Source organism: Ambystoma mexicanum, chromosome 1q, assembly GCF_040938575.1.
Source record: "Ambystoma mexicanum isolate Mex_15411 chromosome 1q, UKY_AmexF1_1, whole genome shotgun sequence".
NCBI classification, from domain to species: Eukaryota; Metazoa; Chordata; class Amphibia; order Caudata; family Ambystomatidae; genus Ambystoma; species Ambystoma mexicanum.
Window position 1 is genome coordinate 987,856,452 of NC_090922.1, and position 19,119 is coordinate 987,875,570.

The 19,119-nt window shown below is 52.0% G+C and overlaps 1 non-coding gene across 1 annotated transcript; it reads right to left on the minus strand.

The window, feature by feature from the left end:
• Nucleotides 1-1,511: 1,511 nt before the first annotated feature.
• Nucleotides 1,512-1,673, minus strand: LOC138565543 (U1 spliceosomal RNA). Its single transcript, XR_011301387.1, has one exon. It is a non-coding gene; the product is annotated as a U1 spliceosomal RNA (small nuclear RNA).
• Between the last annotated feature and the right edge of the window lie 17,446 nt (nucleotides 1,674-19,119).

Consider the following 19,119-nt stretch of genomic DNA (forward strand, 5'->3'; position numbering starts at 1 on the left):
CTCACCCTAAACCCTAGTCACTCCTCATCAATTCCCTTATTCTAGTCCCTCATTTTAGACTTCATCCTAGTCCCTCCTCCTATTGTCTCATATTCAAATTAGTCTCTCATTCTAGTCCTAGCCTAGTTGTTCATCCTAGTCATAATCTCTCCTCCTAGACCCTCCCTCATGTTAGTCACTCATCCTAATCATCACCATCATCCTTGCCTTTCATTCTAGTCCCCCATCCTACTTCTAGTTTCATACCCATTTCTATTGTTTTAGTAATAGTCTCTTGTCCTGGTCTCACATCATAGACCTAGTCTCTCACACCAGTCTATCATCCCTCATCCTAGAGCTAGTTTCTCATCCTTGTCTCTTAGCCTAATCCAACTATCGGGCTTTTCTTGCATCTTTAACATTGCCCTTCAACTTTGTACTATTCTCTTGCATTAGTCCCTGGTTGTAGTCTTAGTCTCTCATCCTAGTCTATCCACATAGTCTCTCCTCCCTGTCCTTGTCCCTCTTCCTTGAAAAAATCCCTAATTCCTAGTCCCGCATCCTAGTTTCTTCTTCCAGCCCCTCATCCTAGTTCATTGTCCTTATACCTGTCCCAAGTCCCTCATTCTAGTCATAGTGCATAATCCTTGTCCCTCCTTCCAGTCCCTCAGCCTAGTCCCTTGTTCTAGACCAGGCTTGTCCAACCTTTTTGAATGAGGGGCCGAAGCATTAACATTTTGTCACCCAGTGGGCCGGCGAGCCAAAGTCAACAACCTCACCCAAAGCAGTATATTAAAAAGCGATATTGTGTGACTTTGACACAATAGCATCACAGGCAGTGATAGCCATGCAGTCCCAAGGATAGCTTTTGGTGTCATGGGCAGTGATCAAAGGTTAGTTGCTTGTGATTTCTTTCAGTGTCTATGTGTTAATATTTTTCTGAAATAGTGGGGGCGACCGAGCATAGCAAGGGAGCTACAAGGTTCTAGGGAGGGTCAAGAATTATTTTTTTCAAATATGGGGTTGAAATGGTGCATTTTACAGCAGAAAAGGTGACCAAAAAGCCATAAGTTTACAATCATTTCTAAAGGGGAACATGAAAATTCCATGTCACCAACAGCAGAAAAGAACATTTTACAACACAACACATTTTAATGATCAATGTGTCCACAGTGTAAGACAGCACTGTCACTGATGTAACACATTGTCATGCTGGTTGTACCCAAAATATGCCTCTTTAGCAACATGTCTATGCTGGCTGTTCCCAATTTAGGCCAGCATTGTCCTGTACAAAGCATGATTGATGCTGCCTGAGCATGTGCAGTGTACCCAATACATATGGCAGCTTATCTCTGTAATACACATTACTTCTGTGGTGATGAAAGAAGCATAATTCAATTCAACAGATAAAATGTGGAAAAGCGATCACCCAAAGGTGAACCTAATTGAAGAAACGCAATGTGAGCACAATCTAAAAGTATGCAACCTAGCAGGCAGAGTGCACACTTTACCTTTTCTTTCACCAATAAATCGAGGGAAGAGCGCGAACGCAGTCCCCCACTACCAGAAATAATGCAGTCGTGTATCCCGCATTTGGGAACATAGCAGGGGTCAGCAAATCCGATGTGCAATGGGTAAACCTCACCCTGGGAGATCTGCTCTTGAGATCACATTCTCCCTTGCCAGCTAAGTATGAGTTGCATGCAAGAGGGCAGGGGTTGGGTCAGTTCTGGGAAGCCCCGCTAAGCGAGGGTGAGAAGGCAGGCCCAACCCCCAATCCCCGGAAGCTCTGAGCGTCTGCAGAGCTGCCTGTCCCGCGTGTAGGGGGAAGCTCCAGCAGGAAGAGCCCAGCAGAAGCGCAGATTGTAGCGCAGTTCCTGTCTCCCATCAAGCGCTGCTCGGCCCGAGATTTGTATAAATACCAGGATGGCTCGAGCAAGCCTGTTGCAGTCTGCACACTGGCCTGTCGGCCCCACACGGGCCCATGGCCCTCCTGAGCATAGCTGCTCAGCGCTGGCCCCATTGACACATCATAATAATCCTGGACCTCGACGCTCCACCACCCCTGAATCTCAGAGTTCTGCTCAATGACAATGCTGAAGCTTTGACATCTTTGCCGTAACCATATGTAGTGTTGTGTCAGCCGAGTCTGCACAGCGCCAAAGGCAAGTATTCCCTTGTCAGGGCCAAGAGGTCACTGAGTCTTCCAGTGCCATCTACTTGGCACGGCCTACTGTTCCCAGCATTTTCTACCCGCAAATCAGCACCACTGCCAAACAGAACTGTATCATTGGGACCCATCGCTGCTGCTGTCCGACTTGACCCCAGCCCAGCGCAAAGGCACCCATGCTTCGGGTCTGATGCTGAAAAACCTGGCTCTGCTCAGATCCGAAAGACAAGAACTAAGGTATTTTGGGAACATAGTACTATTGTTTTTTGTGTTGCAACTGTATCAGCTCACACCTCTCCTGAAGGGTATAGGCTGCCCTCAGACTGCGCTACCAAAAGAGTGAAAATAAGTTATACCTGTTGGGCTTGCCTGTTTCACTTTTATGATTGGGATCACTGCTGCATGGGTATTAAGCGTGTTATAAATAACCTATCATATCAGATCATATAGATCAGAGATCAAGATCATAAGCAACTTCCAGAAACCTTGGCAGGTGGTCCACTGAGGCCCATTTGCAGGTTGCAGTGTGTTATTGGGGCACTACTACGGTAACATATTGTGCTGTACATGTGGTATTCACCATGCTTTGATACCCCACTGGCCACATCTATAATGTCCAATGTACTTGGTATAATACATGGACATTTTCATCAATCCGCACTGTGCTTAGAGGTAAACGTAACTGAGCTCCCGCTGTTCTTCTTTGTCTCGAGACGAGGAAAAAAAGCACTGCAAAGGTTAAGTTTCCCAGCTTTCTCTCGTATTTTCTCCAGAGCTGTAGCAACTATTCGAAGTGTACTCCGATCCATTTTGTGAAAAAACTCAATCCACTAACAAACGAAAACTTTGGTTCCCATTGATTTGGATTTAGATTTTGTTTCCTTTCCATACATTTCTGGAGAGCATTTTTTGAAAGGTTGTTCTTGAGTGTGTAGATTATTTGCTACTGCCCACTTTTGCCGAGTGGCAATTTCGACAAAACATTTTTTTGCTGCATTTTTTTACGCATTTTTACCAAAAAAATATATATGGTAATTTTGGGTAAGGTTTATAGAAAGTGAGGGTGCAGGGGTTCTGCCACCGGTTTTTGTGGTAAAAAAAGCTATAAAATTGACCCAAATCAATGTGGTGAAATTGGCATTCGCCATAAAAAATGCAGAGAACGTTTATTGATACAATTATGTATGTGTCCACAGGTCAATCACAGCATGGCTGGGATTTGTAAGGGGTCATTGGTGATTGACCTGGGTTTACTGGTGAAAGGATGGTGATCCAGCACAGAGCAGCTCCTTTTGTGCCAATGTATCCAAGTCTACCTCCAAAAATATTGTGACTGAGGATGCTGATAGCAGTCTAGTAGAGTGAGTGTGCGCTCAGAATTCTCGTTCATCTTGTTCTTTTATGTGTCCCGAATAGAGCACAGAGTAGTTTTGCACACAGGCACATTTAAAAAAAAAAAATATATATATCTATATATATATATATATTTTTTTTTTTACTCAAGCGTTATCCAACATACTGCCTCGCGGGCCACATAAAATGGCTTGGCGGGCCGCATTATGGCACGCGGGCCGTATGTTGGACAACCTTGTTCTAGACTCTCAACCTAGTCCTATTCTCTCATCCATGTCTCTCGTCACTAGTCCTTGAACCTAGTCCTAGTCCCTCATCCTATTCCCTTATTATGTTCCCTCATTCTAGTGCTAACCCCTCCTCCTTTTCCCTCACTGTCTTTTTAGTCTCTCATCCGAGTCCCTCATCCTTATTCATTTCCTAGTTCTTGTCATCATCCTAGTCCTTTGCCCTCCTTCTAGTCTTTCATCCTAAACCCCTGGCATTCATCCTAGCTCCTTGTTCTAGTCCCTCATCCTCATCCTAGTTCTTCACCTTAACCCCCGGTCTCTTATATCTTATCATAGTCTCTTGTCCTTTGTCTCCCACCCCTATTCTCTCACCCTAGTCCTAGTCTGTTGTCTTAGTCTCTTATCTTAGTATCTAATCCTACCCCCTCATCCTAGTCCCTCATACTCATCCTTCATACCTGTTCCCTTATTACTCATCCATCATCCCTTATCAATAGTCCTAGTTCCTTGTTCTTTAACATGAACAACAGAAACACCTTTCTGAAAGAATTAGAGAGGCACCATACTCAAAAGTATGCCTCCTGGTGGATTGCACATCTTGCTCACTGCGATGATGAAAAGCATGCCCCTGAAAAATGTGATGTGTAAATAAATGTGCACAGCCAAGAAAATGTTTCAGCAAAGTAAAAGTTCACCTTATCAACTGCGACCATGCCCAAGGCTATTTTTGTGAAATTTAGAGACTGCGAAATACAGAATGAGAATCAAACAGGAAACTTGTACGTATAGGAAAAAAGGACTGATTTAATGCTTTAAAGACACCAAATTAAAATCACATGTTTCTTTAATGGTTTCCTCATTAGTATGTAAGAACACATATTCAGAGTTTTAAAACGTCAATTTAATCACAATTGTGATTTTTCTGGATCTTCAATATAGAAGGAAAATCCACTTTTGTATTCCAAAGCTGTCATTTGTTTTAAATGATCATATTTTTAATGTTTCAAATTAACCAAAATATTGTGAAATGTAGGGTAGAACTGATGTCTCATTTAAAAACCAGTGCCTTTCGCCATGCCATCACTTCACTTTGCATAATGCTGTGAAGTATTGAAAACTTGAAAAGAGCATGTTTGAAATGTACATGCCCAAACTTATTGCTAGATGTATCATAGGGTAACTTGATAGTGTCTGAAAAGCAACCTTTCTAAACTCTATCCCAGTTCAGGAATTTAAATAAAAAGATAAAGGACAAACAGAGCTACTGTAATCTATCATGTTCAAACTGGTTCTGAAAGGAAGACATCATAAAAGTGCTGCAAGATGCTGGGTAATTTATAACTTCAGAGAGACCTGTCACATATATAATTTCAGACCCCCTCATAAAATCCAGGAGCCGAAGTTATGCAATACTTTACCTAATCTCCATGAACAAAAGCAAAAGAAACCTTGCCTTGACAAATGTTCATATAAGGAAGGAGAATTTGAAAGAGATGTATCAGCAGAGCCATATGCAGGGCAAAGTCAGCATTTCTTAATTTCTAAGCTGAATAGGAAAAATAATGGATGGTATTTTAATATAAAATGTAATCCTTTGACAAATCATATCTCTGTGAGGGAAGCTGTTAGAAACATGAAAAAGATTGACATGTTTTTTTACCCCATTTACAACATGTATGGAGCATCATGGAAAGATTTGGCGCTAAATGAGAAAATGAGACACTTTTCTCTAAAAATATCTAACACACCATGATCTTTCGCTCATGTGATTGTGTGTGCTGATTTTAGGGGACTGATGAAAACCCCACCCCTGTCACAAGATATGGGGAGGAGGTGAATAATGTCTGATATCATGCACACAAAGGGGATTGAGAGAAGGAGATGGGGAGATGAACACTGAAGGCTATTTCTGGATTCAATTGGAGAGAGGTGGCCAAGGGAGCAGCACTGAACCCATCACAACGACATATCCATGCAGTCTGGAGATGGAAGAGGGATGAACAGTGTATGTTGGAAATTGATTTCCATGCAGCCAGCAGAAAAAGGAGCTTGCAGATCGAGTAATTCCAGAGTGACTGGGTTCCTGATGATTCTCCACAAATTGAGAAGCCACATTTGAAATATAGTTCATATCCCAATGTAGATCCAAACTGTCCTTATATACTGTCCATGGTAAATCCAGATAATAGAGGGCTGGAATCCAGCAAAATGCTAATTAGAAAAATACTCTGGTGCAGTGTTATTTAAAATGCCATACTTTTTCCCATTTAAAGTGACTTCCAAAGACATATAATTTGCTTAAAATTAAATGCATCGAGACGTGCAATTTAAAAGTGAATGCATTTTGGTGGATGTTAAATGCACACTGTTTTTGTAATATTATGTTAAGGACCATTAAATAGAATCCTTGCGACATGCCGATACAGAAACACACTGATCATACCATAGTTGTGACACACTATTTTGTAATGTGATATGCAAAAACATGCAGCCGTTTGAGTTTAGTTATAAATTAGATGATGTGCCACTCAAATTAGCACAGAGAATTCATCCTATTCTTAAAAATGTTTGCAAAGTGTCAAACTCTTGCAGTCCCTTATCTTGAAATGCAAAGGCACTCCTACGTGTAACATGAAAAGGCAGGGGTGTTTAAACATGGGGTCTTTTGCTGGAGAATAATAAATCTCAAGCTCAAAAACACATGTAGACTGACAACTATACACACAGGTACATTGAAAGCTGTGCACACATACATATATTAATAGTTACACATACATATAGATTGAAAATAGCACCCACATGTTTATCAAAAATTGCCTACACATGCTTATTGGGAACTGTACATTCATATTCTGATGGGAACACACCCAAGTGTGTTCAGAAATAATATAAAATCCCTGAGCGCAAGATTTTTCTAATTCAAACTTTTCATATTTAAGCTGGCCATTGTTACATTCACAAACCAATACACATTGAGACCCAAGTAGGATAAATATGTATTTAGAATTGTTATTGCTCAAGTAACTTTTCTCCAATACCATACTTGTTTTGATACTGGAGAAAACCAAGTGATTTGACATAAATGCCTACACTGGCCATAAATTTGTGATGTTATCATTACAATAAATGTTGTCTAGATAGAAGCAACCAGTGGGAAAATGTGTACTGTTGAATTGTTGATTCATTATTTATAAGGCTATAGAATGGTAGTGATTTCCTTGGTATAAATACGGAGACCACCTTTGTGTGAAGTTGGCTTTACTATTTTAAATACATTTTACATTTTGAGAAACACACTGTACGTTTAGACTGGAATTGTTGGGTGGGACTGTATATCAGGGGGGCATGAAATCAGATGTCCTGACCTAGCTGAAACTGTACATTAATTCAAATATATTTATATAATTGGGGGCTCGTAGTCTGAGATTTTAGGTGGTTGACATAACTATTGTACAGTCCATGCATTGGTGCATTGAATAACACATGATGTGTACAAGTGCACACATGTGTGAGAAATTGCTGCAGTGCATGGAATTACAGTTCTTTTTGTATGGTCTCATAGAGTATACATGCAGTCTTTCTTTGTAAATTGAGGGGGTAATTCATAGAATTCAGCGCACAAGTGGCGCACGCGGCTGGCGCACAGTGTGCGCGTGCGAATCCCTGCGCCAGCCGCGTGCGCTAAAATCCATTTCCGCGCACAGCGTATTCATGGATTCCAGCTACCAAAACCAGCCGTGGCGCACAGTGGCGCAGCGACCCTGCAGCAGTGCCAGTTACGCCCCCAAGAACGCCTCTTGCGCAGGGAAAAGCCATCAAAATCCCCAATCCAGCGCAAAGGGCTGCGCTAACCCTGTACCAGCACGGCAAGCGGGCTACGTGTATCACTGGGGTGCGCGGGAAGTACCTCACGTCATTTCAGCTGGGTACGTGTATTTCAGGGGTGCGCTGGAAGTTCCACACGCGATTCCATCGGGTACGTGTACATCAGGGGTGCGCGGGAAATTTCACACGTGAATTCAGCAGGGTACGTGTATATCAGGGGTGCGCGGGGAGTTCCACACGCAAATGTCCTGGGTACGTGTATTTCGGGGTGCGCGGGAAGTTTCACACGCGATATCAGCAGGGTACGTGTATTCCAGGGGTGCGCTGGAAGTTCCACACGCGAATGTCCTGGCTATGTGTATCTTGGGGTGCGCGGGAAGTTTCACACGCGATATCAGCAGGGTACGTGTATATCAGGGCTGCGCGGGAAGTTCCACACGCGAATGTCCTGGCTACGTGTATTTCGGGGTGCACGGGAAGTTTCACACGCGATATCAGCAGGGTATGTGTATTCCAGGGGTGCGCTGGAAGTTCCACACGCGAATGTCCTGGCTACGTGTATCTTGGGGTGCACGGGAAGTTTCACACGCGATATCAGCAGGATACGTGTATATCAGGGGTGCGTGGGAAGTTCCACACACGAATGTCCTGGCTACGTGTATTTCGTGGTGCGCGGGAAGTTTCACATGCGATATCAGCAGGGTACGTGTATTTCAGGGGTGCGCTGGAAGTTCCACACGCGAATGACCTGGGTACGTGTATCTTGGGGTGCGCGGGAAGTTTCACACGCGACATCAGCAGGGTACGTGTATTTCAGGGGTTCCGTGGAGTACTACACGTGAATTGGCCGTGTGGGACCTCCCAGGTGTTCGCTTCCACAACCTCCACGGCCCCTGCAGGCAGCCCACACCACGGGAGACTAGCCTGCACCCCCACTCGTCCTCCTGCACCCCCACCCCCCAGCACTGTAGAGCACCCTCCACCAGGCCCCAACTCATGTTCCCCTGCACCCCCACCCCCCAGCACTGTGGGGCACCTGCCAGCAGGCCCCCACTCATGTCCAACTCATGTTCCCCTGCACCCCCACCCCCCAGCACTGTGGGGCACCTGCCAGCAGGCCCCCACTCATGTCCAACTCATGTTCCCCTGCACCCCCACCCCCCAGCACTGTGGGGCACCCTCCACCAGGCCCCAACTCATGTTCCCCTGCACCCCCACCCCCCTGCACTGTGGTGCACCCTCCACCAGGCCCCAACTCATGTTCCCCTGCACCCCCACCCCCCAGCACTGTGGTGTACCCTCCACCAGGCTCCCACTCATGTCTCCCATCACCCCCATCCCCCAGCACTGTGGTGCACCCTCCACCAGGCTCCCACTCATGTTCCCCTGCACCCCCACCCCCAGCACTGTGGGGCACCTGCCAGCAGGCCCCCACTCATGTCCAACTCATGTTCCCCTGCACCCCCACCCACCAGCACTGTGGGGCACCTGCCAGCAGGCCCCCACTCATGTCCAACTCATGTTCCCCTGCACCCCCACCCCCCAGCACTGTGGGGCACCTGCCAGCAGGCCCCCACTCATGTCCAACTCATGTTCCCCTGCAACCCCACCCCCCAGCACTGTGGGGCACCTGCCAGCAGGCCCCCACGCATGTCCAACTCATGTTCCTCTGCACCCCCACCCCCCAGCACTGTGGGGCACCTGCCAGCAGGCCCCCACTCATGTCCAACTCATGTTCCCCTGCACCCCCACCCCCCAGCACTGTGGGGCACCTGCCAGCAGGCCCCCACTCATGTCCAACTCATGTTCCCCTGGACCCCCACCCCCAGCACTGTGGGGCACCTGCCAGCAGGCCCCCACGCATGTCCAACTCATGTTCCCCTGCACCCCCACCCCCCAGCACTGCGGTGCACCCTCCACCAGGCCCCAACTCATGTTCCCCTGCACCCCCACCCCCTAGCACTGTGGTGCACCCTCCATCAGGCCCCAACTCATGTTCCCCTGCACCCCCACCCCCCCAGCACTGTGGCACACCCTCCACCAGGCTCCCACTCATGTCTCCCATCACCCCCACCCCCCAGCACTGTGGGGCACCTGCCAGCAGGCCCCCACTCATGTCCAACTCATGTTCCCCTGCACCCCCACCCCCCAGCACTACGGTGCACCCTCCACCAGGCCCCAACTCATGTTCCCCTGCACCCCCACCCCCCAGCACTGTGGGGCACCCTCCACCAGGCCCCCACTCATGTCCAACTCATGTTCCCCTGCACCCCCACCCCCCAGCACTGTGGGGCACCTGCCAGCAGGCCCCCACTCGTGTCCAACTCATGTTCCCCTGCACCCCCACCCCCCAGCACTGTGGGGCACCTGCCAGCAGGCCCCCACTCATGTCCAACTCATGTTCCCCTGCACCCCCACCCCCCAGCACTGTGGGGCACCTGTCAGCAGGCCCCCACTCATGTCCAACTCATGTTCCCCTGCACCCCACCCCCCAGCACTGTGGGGCACCCTCCACCAGGCTCCCACTCATGTTCCCCTGCACCGCCACCCCCAGCACTGTGGGGCACCTGCCAGCAGGCCCCCACTCATGTCCAACTCGTTCCCCTGCACCCCTACCCCCCAGCACTGCGGTGCACCCTCCACCAGGCCCCAACTCATGTTCCCCTGCACCCCCACCCCCCAGCACTGTGGTGCACCCTCCACCAGGCCCAACTCATGTTCCCCTGCACCCCTACCCCCCAGCACTGTGGTGCACCCTCCACCAGGCTCCCACTCATGTCTCCCATCACCCCCACCTCCAAGCACTGTGGGGCACCTGCCAGTAGGCCCCCACTCATGTCCAACTCATGTTCCCCTGCACCCCCACCCCCCAGCACTGCGGTGCACCCTCCACCAGGCCCCAACTCATGTTCCCCTGCACCCCCACCCCCCAGCACTGTGGGGCACCCTCCACCAGGCCCCCACTCATGTCCAACTCATGTTCCCCTGCACCCCCACCCCCCAGCACTGTGGGGCACCTGCCAGCAGGCCCCCACTCATGTCCACCTCATGTTCCCCTGCACCTCCACCCCCCAGCACTGTGGGGCACCTGCCAGCAGGCCCCCACTCATGTCCAACTCATGTTCCCCTGCACCCCCACCCCCCAGTACTGTGGGGCACCTGCCAGCAGGCCCCCACTCATGTCCAACTCATGTTCCCCTGCACCCCCACAGTTCCCCTGCACCCCCACCCCCCAGTACTGTGGGGCACCCTCCACCAGGCCCCCACTCATATCCAACTCATGTTCCCCTGCACCCCCACTCCCCAGCACTGTGGGGCACCTGCCAGCAGGCCCCCACTCATGTCCAACTCATGTTCCCCTGCACCCCCACCCCCCAGCACTGTGGGGCACCAGCCAGCAGGCCCCCACTCATGTCCAACTCATGTTCCCCTGCACCCCCACCCCCCAGCACTGTGGTGCACCCTCCACCAGGCTCCCACTCATGTTCCCCTGCACCCCCACCCCCCAGCACTGTGGGGCACCTGCCAGCAGGCCCCCACTCATGTCCAACTCATGTTCCCCTGCACCCCCACACCCCAGCACTGCGGTGCACCCTCCACCAGGCCCCAACTCATATTCCCCTGCACCCCCACCCCCCAGCACTGTGGTGCACCCTCCACCAGACCCCAACTCATGTTCCTCTGCACCCCCACCCCCCAACACTGTGGTGCACCCTCCACCAGGCTCCCACTCATGTCTCCCATCACCCCCACCCCCCAGCACTGTGGGGCACCTGCCAGCAGGCCCCCACTCATGTCCAACTCATGTTTCCCTGCACCCCCACCCCCCAGCACTGTGGTGCACCCTCCACCAGGCCCCAACTCATGTTCCCCTGCACCCCCACCCCCCAGCACTGTGGTGCACCCTCCACCAGGCTCCCACTCATGTCTCCCATCACCCCCACCCCCCAGCACTGTGGTGCACCCTCCACCAGGCTCCCACTCATGTTGCCCTGCACCCCCACCCCCCAGCACTGTGGGGCACCTTCCAGCAGGCCCCCACTCATGTCCAACTCATGTTCCCCTGCACCCCCACCCCCCAGCACTGTGGGGCACCTGCCAGCAGGCCCCCACTCATGTCCAACTCATGTTCCCCTGCACCCCCACCCCCCAGCACTGTGGGGCACCTGCCAGCAGGCCCCCAATCATGTCCAACTCATGTTCGCCTGCACCCCCACCCCCCAGCACTGTGGTGCACCCTCCACCAGGCCCCAACTCATGTTCACCAGCCAACATGTCATCACAATAAAGATCCCTGGTCCCTATGGTCAGCCTCCAAATGCAAAACACCCACCCGAGTATTGCATCCACCCACTTAGAAAATGGCAATAACATGATAGAACACCAATTGCAAGTTTGGAAACAAACACATGTCCCTTACATACACCCAGTGGGTGTCAGTGAATCTCAAAACCCATATCATGATATGCATGAAACCAATGAGATGATACTACACATTGAAGTTTGATCAAAAATATGTATTAAAGGAAACATAAATTGAATCAAAAATAAACAAACAGAAATGGGAATGTAAAAAAATAAAAAGAAGCATGTCTGTGAAAAAATGCAAAACCAAAAATCATAATCCAAAGGAATGGTGTCCAAAGTCACAGTCCACAAAAGAAAATCCAAAGGAAAATTATAATTGAAAGCCATTGCTCCATGGGTAAATTGTAAAATAAAAAGAAAATCCATCAGTGAACTATGTACAGATGAACAAGCCAGGGTCCATGATCCCAACAAAAGAAATTAAACCTATCTAACATCACTACCTAATAAAAAAAACTATATACAAAAATGTGGTCCATTGTCCAAAAGGTCCAAAAAAAATGCAAAAACAAAGGAAACCTAACACTAACTACAGAACTATGTACAAGGGCAGCGGGCTAGTCCGACGGCTCACTTTTGGATGTCCCGGGCCAGGGCATCATCGAACTCCTGCTCAATGTCCCTGAGGCGGTCCTCCTCTATGGCCCCGAGGGTCCGCAGGGCCGTCGACGTGTCCACCTCCAACCCCCTGCGGATTGCCTCGAGGCACTCGGCCCGCCTCAGGGCCCTCCGCATGGAGTTTTCTGCCCTGACCATCGTGAGCCGTGCCTCTTCCACCTGCTGCCGCTCCGCATCTATGGCGTGGCCCAACCGCTGCCACACGGAAGACACTTTCTGTCCTGGGTCCTCCTGCCCTCCGGCCGATGCCTGCCCCTCCGATGTCAAAGGCCCCGAGCCTTCATGGCTCCCACCACGTTGCTGCTGCTGCTGTGCCTCTGCCCGTGCACTGCCTCCTGCTGCATGCACATCCTCCGCTGGCTGGGGTGCAGTCGTTGATGTGGCCACCCCTGCTGGACGTCCGACTCCCGACTGTGGCAGGGATGCCTCCTCCACCAGCCTGGCTGCACCGTCAGAGGCAGCTCCACAGGGCACCCAGGTGACTGATGGGTGGGAAGATGGCACGGAGGATGACTGGCGCATAGGGGGTTCAGTTGAGGAGGGGGTCGCAGCAAGCCCCATCAAACGGAGGAATCCGGCCTGGGTGACCTGTCCCAGTAGGCCGACGCGGTCAACAAGCCATTCGAGATGACGTGCAGTCTCCTCATGAAAAGACTGCAGGTCACCTCGCATGGCCCGTTGATGCAACACCACACCAGTCAGGACAGGCTCAACCCAGACCCGGATAGCCACGTCCGCAGGCAGAGGAAGGCCAGTTGTCGTGAGCTCATCCCCTGCCTGAAAATGGGTCTGGACGTAGGCATCCCTGCTGGTGCAAGATGATGCAGGGACAGGATCAGGGACAGGATTGCACACAGGCACCTCCGCGGCAGCCTGTGCTACCTCCTGTCCCTGGTCCTGCACTGCACCACTAGCACCAGTGGAATCCCCACCTCCAGACCCCGTCTCTGTTGCTTGCACGGCCTCCTCCTGCACCAAACCCCCCACCAACCTGGATGACTCCGTGCCATCTTCCCCCGTTGGGCCCTGTGGGGTCCCAGCTGCCCCTTCTGCTGCTGAGGAGTCCAACTCCAACCTCCGCCTCTTGGACCTCCCCCCAGCAGCTGCGGCCTGGGACGCGGCACCGGACTTCTCACTTCCCGACGAGATTACAACCTGGGAGGGGAGCTGGGCCTTGCGTCTCCGGCTGGCGGTGGGATCCCCGCCACTGTGCTCCACAGCACCTTCTCCGCCCTCTTCATCAGTTGACACTGCAGACAGGGAGAAATAAAACATAGGCATCAGGGCACTGTACAATGGACACATACACACATGACAGTTGTACATGAGTGGCATTGGCAAACTTCAGACATGCCATCACAATCCCCAACACACGTCATTTCAACTCGCACACATGAGCCATACCACAGCCATATCGCAACTGCCAGCACCATCCATACACATACAACAGCATGAGCAGGCAAAGCTGAGCCAGACATCACATGCAACACAGGAAGTGCACTACACATGTACACACACCACCACACTTGCATGCATGTGTACACCTCTGCCAAGTGTCGCAGTGTTCAGATGGGCATCCATGTCACATCTGCCAATCAGGCTTCCACATCCCGCTGTCACATGCATCCATGTTGCATCACTGTTGCACCCTTGTCAAATATACACAAATGCACATGTACACAGTGCTGATACATGCAGCTGAAAACAACATACATGCGTGACATCACGAACATGTCTACTTACATACACATTCATCCAAACATGTGTGTCCACACAACTGCATTTGGCATACAAGCCTACACACACAAGCACCATCCATGTCTCACACATTACAGCCCTCGCATGTGTTAGCCTCACGGCCCTGTACACCCCCACCCATACTCGACCCCATACAAACAGATGTGCAACCTGCACACTACTGAAACATCACCACACGCACAGCTCACAATCAGGATGCATGTACACTTACGCTCGAATCCAGACGGGTCTGCCTCTCAAGGACCTGGACGTGGAGCGCTGGGGATATGCGTTCCAGGACCCTCATCTGATCTTCCGACAAGTGGCCCCGGCGCCCCTTAGCATCCGCTGCCTTCAAAAGGCGCCGGGCCTTGTTCAGGGTCTGGACCTGAAATCCTCCCAGCGCTTCTTGACAGGTTGGAAGTCGCGGACTGCCACCCCCTCCGCGTTGATGGCAGTCACGATGTCAGTCCAGATTTGAGTCCGTCCTTCCTTGTCGGCGCGGTAACTTCCGAAGAGGGCATCATACTGCCTTAGGACTTGCTCCACCAGGACACCAACTTCCCTGGCACTGAAGCTGGTGCCCCTCTGCCTCTCTGGCCGGGGGTTGTCAGTGGTGCCAGATGTTGCAGTGCCCGAAATGACAACCCCAGAGGCAGGAGTGGGTGGGCAACTGGGTCTTGGGGCTGGGCTGTGGAGCGATGGAATCCCAGTTGGGAGTCTTCGGTTCCAGCAGGGGTGGTCTCAGCAACAGCACCCCTGGCTGATGTACAGGCAGCAAATGGCAGGGCACGTGGGCAGCAGGCAGTCAGGCAGCAGCAGATGGCAGGTGGGAGCGTGCTCGGGGCTCTGGGGGGCAGTAATTAGGCCTTCTGGGCAGGAGTGTGGTCTTCCGTGTGCTTACGCGTGGCCAGCTTGATACGGAGTGATTTGGCACGTGAAAATTCTGCACGTCAGCGTGTAATTCGAGGAAAGGCCCTTAGCGCATAAGCGCATCTGCACGCATACGTAATTTCATTGGACAGAAGGCCCCTCAAGCGCAAGCGCCCCTGTGACGTGATGCGCACAGGCATGCATGGGCATTTCAGCGCACGTGAAAAACTGCACGTCCGCGTGTAATCCGAGGAAAGGGCCCATGCGCGTAAGTGACGTGACGCGTACGGGCGTTTCCCTCAGCACGGGTTAAAGGTGAGCGGGCCCAGCAGTTCACTGTACGTGCCTTTCGTGGAGACCGACGTGTGTTGCTGCTTCCTGTTGTTTCGCGCACCATCACAACTTCACAGCTATCAAGGACGTATCTCTTCTTTTGGCGGGGGTATTTGCTACGTGTGTTTTTCCACATCGCGCTAGTCGGTGAGTCGCACACACTCTTTTTCCCACTGCGGGTGCCCCTGTGTATCGCACCCATTTTCGATGTCATAGTAGCCTGCGCGTCCCACACGTATGCGTTATTCGTGTTACTGGGTGCCACCGCGTACTGCGGGAGGTTGAATCCACGCACGTAGGCTGCAGGGTTGCGTGCACGGTTTTACTGCAGTTTTGGGGTGCCTGAGCGTTGCGTGACCCGTCACTACATCACCGGGGTCACATACAGCCTTGCAGGTGCAGGGGGGCTGTTAACATCTTGCTTCCCACACCCTTCACCCCAATTGCCCAGGTCAATTGTGGTGTACACCTCCCATTGGCACCACTCCATCTGTGCCAGCACTACTACATCTGTGCCATGGTTGGGAGGCCACCAAAGGTGAGGGGCGCCTCAGCTGGGCGTCCTCCTCGTGGCGGGTGTGGTCGGGAACGTGGCCGTGGTGACCAGGGAGTAGGGGGACTCCAGGGTGTCCAGGGCGGCCACAGAGGGGGAAGAGGCAGGGGTGCGCCACTTGAGCACAATGTTGTGCCATGTGTCGGTGCAGTCATGCCACCACCCCCTGTGGTTCCGGGGGATGCAGCTTCTGCATCTGGCACTGGCGCCCGTGTGACCCGGCGGTCTGTTCATCGACTGCCTCGGGCCCAAGGATAGTGGTAGCTGCAGGTGCAGCTGTGGACACCGCCACCCAGGCTCAGGGTCTGCCAGCGCACGCTGCGTTGGCACTTGAAGAGCCCTTGGTAGATCTCCAACAGGCCAGGAGGGAAACCATAGGGGCAGGCCGGGCTGCTCAGACCAAGACACGTGTCCCTGGGGCAGTCATGTCATCTGCTGCCCCGAACAGCCAGGTGTTGGCAAGTGCAGGGGCAGATGCACCCAACAACACCCCGGTTGTGAGTCTGCCAACCAGGACTGTTGCGGTCAATGACCCTGCCACAGCTGATGTTGCTGCGCAGGGTCCATTAGAGGGCACCCAGCTGCCACTGACACAAGTCAGGACTTTGGTCGTCCCTCCACCTGCCACTCCCTTGGCTCAATCCACCGAACCCACTGGCCATACTGGTCAGGGCGGCATTAGCCAGCCAGGGTCTGCGCCACAGTCCAAGAGGAGGAAGGTTGCACCTGCAGCACAGGCTGGGACCCCACACACAGCCACGACCTCCTGCACTTCGAGGAAGAATCCTTTCTGCAAGCAGGAACTGGACTTCCTCGTGGACTATGTGCGGGGCCACAGCCGTGACATGCTAGTGGGTGCCAATAGTCAGACTACGGCTGCCCAACGTGACACCCACTGGAAGCATGTTGCGGAACATGTCAGTTCATTCGGCCATGAGGTGCGCACGGCGCAAGAGTGCAAAAAGCGTTGGAATGACATCAAACGCAGCACTAAGGCTAAGCGTGCCTCTAATTACAACTTGACTCTGGTGACTGGCGGTGGGCCTGCACCAGAGGAGGAAGTGCTCACTCCGCATGAGGCACTCACTGCGGAGTTCATACCACCTGAATTGGTCGAAGGAGTGGGAGAGATGCTGGACTTTGATGCCCAGTCCAGTGAGTGTTGATGCGTGTTTGTTGAGGACGTGTGTGTTTCACTTGTGGGATGTGTTGTGCATGATTGCCACTACATGTGACGTGTACATGGTTCTGATGTGTAAGTAATGCAATGCTTCCGTCATGCATGTCTCCTCTGCCTGCATGCGGGGACTCCATGTAGGCATGCTCCCTTGCCCCTCCTCTGCCACTCTGCACCGCAGTTCCACCTTTGCACTGGTATTCTTCAATCTTGCCAATGTGTACTTTCTTGTTCATGCGTCCTGTGTAGATGCTAACTTCCAGCGTAGAATCTGCCAGACATATGCCGTGTGGTACAGCCTTAGTACTTGATGCAGGGTATCTCACTTCTACTGTGCATAGGTCAGATGTCCCGCAGGGACATGAGTGCCCATTCATGCTCCATGTGCATTGCACGCATGCCCATATGTGTCCTTGACTGGATGATCACTGTAATACAAGTCCTTGGTTACATACATTGCCTGCCATCTCATCAGCCTTCCCATGTCAACTGTGGCTCAGTCCTGCGTTGCACACATGTGTATGGTCTGACAATCTGTGCGGCTCACAGGCCTCAGCCTGTTCAATGGCCAATGACTCTGTCCAACTGTTGTTGTGTCTTCTTCACACATGGGCGGTATCCAGAGTTTTCATCATGTGTCCTGCTTACTGTCCCAGCATCATTTGCAGTGTTGTCACTTGAATCGCATTAAGCTGTTGATGCCAGTCAACACTGCCTGTCAATACACAGGTGTATGGTCAGCCTTTTGATACAATGCTAGGCATCCCTGCTTTGGTACTGGGGTGGAGGGGTGCTTGGCTTCTAGATATGGTACACATTGAATGCACAATGCACGTGATGTCTGAATTTGACATTGCACTGCCTTCACATTTCCTGGCACACACCATGGAGTCCTTGTACATGTAGGTAGTGAGTGGCGTACACATTTTCTGCACTGCATAGACCCACTTCCATGGAAACTGCCACCTTTCAACAGGTCTGATCACAGAAGCAATTCAAAGTTGACCCAGCATGCATGCCAGGTTATATGTTGTGTGTCACATGTCTGCCTGATGTGTTTGCTGTTGGTGTGTGTGTGTTGTGTGCTTCTGACATGTGTAGTGACCTTTTTTCTCTCTATTTTTCAGGTGATGACGCAATGGAGGCAGAGGAAGGTGTTGTCATGCCAGACACAGGGTTGTTACCACTACATCAACCCGGCACTAGTGGGGGTCGTGGGGTGGTAGGCCACGAAAACCCCCAAGTGCTACAGTCCATCTTGTCTCTGGCTGCCTATGAGTCCAGCCTTGATGACGACTCTGATGCCCATGTTGAGTTGGATGAGCATCAAGTCCATGTGTCAGGGGTGAGTGATTCTGATGTGGACACTCCTCTGTCTGCGACACCTGCACTGAGGGATCAGACAGTCTTGGTTCCTCCGCCCGTGGTGGATCAGGACGCAGGGTCACCCTCCACACCAGTCACTGATGTGCCTGGGACATCACGTCGACGGGGGCATGTAGTCGTGCAGCCGCGGGCGGTGCCAACACAGCGAGGACCCCCGGTCCTTGGGTCCCCCAGGGGTCAAGCCGGCAACGCGGTCGCCGCACGCAACCGCAGTGTACTGAGTGGGAGCAAGACATGACTGCCAATTCAGAACGGAAGGGGGCAGCAATGGAGAACATCACTGAGAGCATGGAGCGTGTGGCCCAATCTGTGCAACCCCCTGCTAGGCAGGTGCTTCTCCAGCAGCAGGCGGCACGGTCCACGGCCCGCTCGCTCAGGCTGGGCATGGCGGCCTCAGACAGGGCACGCAAGGCTGAAATGTCGTCTCTGCGTCAAGCAATTGCTGCTCACGCAGAGGCGCACATGGATGCCCTGAGGGAGGAGTATGCTTCCCTCAAATCCACTCTGGGTGTCCTTA